Below are 4,398 nucleotides of genomic sequence, written 5' to 3' on the forward strand. Positions count from 1 at the left end.
AGGGCCACAAATGACTAAGGACGGGGTGCCTATTCTGCAAGAGTCATCCCACTATCCCTCATTGTCTCCAGAGTTAAATTCCAAAATGGCTGAGTATCTGCATGGCCTTGAAGTGTCTCTCTACAGTTTGCTCACTGTTGCAAGGAGGTAAAATAATAACAGTGGAGAAGTCAGACAACACCTTGAAAGAGTGATCACAATAAACATCACCAGCGAGAGGCAGATGGACATCCTATGCTTCCAGGTGTGATCCTTGAGAAGGATATACCATGTACACAATATTCATTCCACCTGGCAATGCACACCTGAATCTCAGGAAGGATCAGATGAGGCCAGAATGAGGAACTTTCTATTTAAAAGAAAATGGAGGGGAGCTATATTCTTCAAAAATGTCAATGTCCCCATAAAAGACAAAGAAAGACTGTGGAAATATTCTAGACCGAAGAACACTAGGTGAAAAGTAAAAGCAATACCTGATCCAAGACTGGATTCTTCACTCAAGGGGGAAAATGCTACAAAAAACATTAAAAATTGGCATAGAAATGGTAGCTTGGATAAAACAATTTTATTAAGCTTAAATTTACTGAACTTGAAAACTGTACTGTTGCTAATGTGAGAGAATATCCATATTCTTAGGAAACACATACTGAAATATTTAGGCATAAAGGGCCATGACATGCAATCTAGTCTCAAATTGTTTGGTAAAAATAGATATTATGTATACATACATATATATGCATATATCTATATGTGTGTGTGTGTGTGTGTATATAGGGAGAGAGGGGGGAAATCCATGCATATTACATAGCAAATGAAGCAAAATGTTAACAGTAAGTGAAACCGGGTAAAGGGTGCATATTAGTTTGCCAGGCTGCCACAAACAAAGTACTACAAATGAGGTAGTGGTACGATTGTTGACTTAAACGACAGAACATATTGGCTCCCAGAAGTCTGAGACCATCAGCTGGGGTTGGTTCATTCTAAGGGCTGTGACAGAGAATCTGCTCCAGCCCTGTCTCCTGGCTTCTTGAGGTTTGCTCAAAATCTTTGGCATTCCTTGGCTTATACTGACAGCACCCTGATCTCTGCGTTCATGGTCATGTGGGATTCCCCCCATGTGCACGTATCTCTGTGTCCATATTTCCCCTTTTGTATAAGGACACCAGTCATATTGGATTAGGGCCTAAGCTCATGCAGTGACCTCAAGTTTAAAGCTGTAAAGACCCTGTTTCCAAGTAAGGTTACCTTCTACAGTAATAGGGGTTAGGACTTCCACAGATCCATTTTGTGGGGACACAATTCAACTTATAACAGATATACAAATGATTTTTATAGTATTTTTATTCCTGTATCTTTTCTGCAAGTTTGAAATTATTTCCAAGTTAAACATTTTTTTTTAAAAGGAAAAGAAATTCCTGGGGCTCAGTCAGTTAAGCAGCTGCCTTCGGTTCAGCTCCTGATCTTGGCATTCTGGGTTGGAGCCTGCCTCGTGTCAGGCCCCTGCTCAACCCGGAGTCTGTTTCTCCCCCTCCCTCTGTCTCTCCCCCACTCATGCTCTCTCACTCTGTCTCTCTCTAATAAATAAATAAAATCTTAAAGAGAAAAAAAAAGGAACATTGCGTCAAAAACTGGGGACGTACTGTATGGTGACTAATATAACAAAATAAAAATTATTTTAAAAAAGAGAGAGAGAGAGAAAAATGAAAAATTCCTGTATGACCCAGAAAGTGAATTACAAAACCTATTCCAGGAATAGACAAAGGAATATATCCCAAAGGAATCATAAGATTCTACCAATTCCCATCCACAAGACCCTTGGAATGGAAAATAGAGGCATTGACCAGAAAGGACAAATTGTGAAATTAGGTAGGCCAAATTTATCAATATGAGTACACTTACCAAGAATTCTAGATTTAGCTTTTTCTCAGAGAGAACGCCAAATGGCAGATGATGCCGGTGCTGCAGGAGGACCTGGCAGGCCTGGGGGCCCTGGAATGGGGGGGGGGGCTTCTGAGGAGGCTTCAGCAGCAGCATCTGGGCCCCAGCTGGAGAGAGGCCACAGAGCTCACGGAGGCAAGGCCAACGACATGGCTGGGCCACCTGGTCAAGGTCATGAAGATCAAGTCTCCAGAGGAGATCTTTCCCTTCTCCCTGCCCATCAGCGAATCTGAGATCATTGACTTCTTCCTGGGGGCATTCCTCAAGGATGAGGTTTTGAAGATCACGTCTGTGCAAAAGCAGACCCCTGCTGGCCAGCATACCAGGTTCAAGGCATTTATTGCCATCAGAGATTACTATGGACACGTTGGTCTGGGTGTCAAGTGCTCCACAGAGGTACCCACTGCCATCCGTGGCTTTCCAAGCTTTCTATCCTCCCTGTGCAGCGAAGCTATTGTGGGGAACAAGATAGGCCAGCCCCACACTGTTCCATGCAAGGTGACGGGCTGCTGTGGCTCTGAGCTGCCACCAAAGGCCCTGGCATTTTTTCAGCCCCTGTGCCCAAGAAGCTCCTGATGATGGCTGGTAGTGACAATGGCCACACCTCAGCCAGGGGCTGCACTGCCACCCTGGGCAACTTTGCCAAGGATACTTTGGATGCCATCTCCAAGACCTAGAGCTATCTCACCCTGACCTCTGGAAAGAGACAATGTTCACTAAGGCTCCCTATCAGGAATTCACTGACTGTCTTGCAAAGACCCACACCAGAGTCTCCATGTGGAGAACCCAGGCCCCAGCTGTGACCACCACATAGTTTTATACAAGAAAAATAAAGTGAACTAAAGCTTGTTAGGAGAAGAAGAAGGAGGAGGGGGGAGAGGGGAGGAGGAGAAGGAGGAGAAGGAGAAGAGGAAGAAGGAGCAGAGGAAGAAGGAGAAGAGGAAGAAGAGGAAGAGGAAGAAGGGGAGGAGGAGAGGAGGAAGAGGAGGAGGAGGAGGAAGAAGAAGAAGAAGAAGAAGAGGAGGAGGAGGAGGAGGAGGAGGAGGAGGAGGAGGAGGAATTATTATTATTCTAGAGTCAATATGTCCAGCAGCAAAAATCTAGGAACCGCTATTCAAATATGCACAGTTTTGCTCCAATAAGCCTTGTCAGAGGTTCCATACAGTGTTAAAATCTATCACATTTTGAAATCTATTGGGTCTGTTGCAATAGTTTCAGATATGTCTTCCTTCCACTTTGGTCCTGAAGTGGCTGTGAGAGTCCCAAATGGCTCTAAGAGTTTCCTTGTACAGCCTGGTTCAGAGATGGCCTAGATTGAGATGCTGCAATTTTCCTAGCATACTTTAGAGAAAGGGGTATGATGATGTAATGAGATGGGAATGTCGAAGTTAATTCATTATGTGCAGCCTGCTTAGACAACACCAACCCTACAACCCAGGATGGTCCAGAAATGCATTAGTGAAGGGAGTACCAGCAGCCATAAAAATCTCTATATTAACTGTTCTCCTTAGGCCAGACATGCTGGTGGGAGATGCTGCCATAGAATTGGGCTTCCTGCACAGCAAAGGAAATTATCAACAAAATGAAAGGGCAACCTACCAAATGGGAGAGAATAGTTGCAATCATATATCTGACTAAGAGTTAATATCCAAAATACACAAAGAACACTTAAATCTTAATAGCAAACAAACAATCTTATTTAAAAAGGGGCAGAGTATCTGAATAGACATTTTTCCAAAGAAGACATACAGATGACCAACAGGCACATGAAAAAGATACTTAACATCACTAATCATCAGAGAAATGCAAATCAAAACCACAATGAGATATCACCTTGTCCCTGTTAAAATGGCTAATATCAAAAAGATAAGAAATAACAAGTGTTGGTGAGTTTGTGGAAAAAAGGGAACTTTTGTGCACTGTCGGTGGGAATGTATATTGGTACAGCCACTATAAGAAACAGTACGGAGGTTCCTCAAAAAATCATATGTAGAACTACCGTACAATCCAGCAATTCCACTTCTGGGTTTTTAATCTGAAGAAAATGAAAACACTAATTCTAAAATTATATCTGCACTCCCATGTTGATTGCAGCATTATTTACAATAGCGAAATATGGAAACAACATAATCATTGATAGATGATTGGATGAAGAAAGAAGATGTGGTATATATACAATGGAATACTATTCAGGCATAAAAAAAGAATGGACTGTTGCCATTCGTGACAACGTGGACGGCCCTTGAGAGCATTAATCTAACTGAAATAAGTCAGAGAGAGACAAATACCATATGATCTCACTTATATGTGGAATCTAAAAACCAAACCAAACAAACAAAAAAACTAAAACCAAAAACACCAAGCTCATAGATACAGAGAACTGACTAGTAGTTGCCGGAAGGGAGGATGATGAGGGGCCTGCCAAATGGGAGAGGGAGTGAAAAGTTACAAAATTTCAGT

At 42.5% G+C, this 4,398-nt stretch overlaps 1 pseudogene; it reads left to right on the forward strand.

Annotated features, from left to right (window-relative positions):
• The first annotated feature begins 1,684 nt into the window (after positions 1 to 1,684).
• LOC103677037 lies at positions 1,685 to 2,752 on the forward strand (annotated as a pseudogene).
• Positions 2,753 to 4,398: the final 1,646 nt, after the last annotated feature.

This window comes from Ursus maritimus, unplaced genomic scaffold (genome assembly GCF_017311325.1).
Source record: "Ursus maritimus isolate PB19 unplaced genomic scaffold, ASM1731132v1 scaffold_28, whole genome shotgun sequence".
NCBI lineage: Eukaryota > Metazoa > Chordata > Mammalia > Carnivora > Ursidae > Ursus > Ursus maritimus.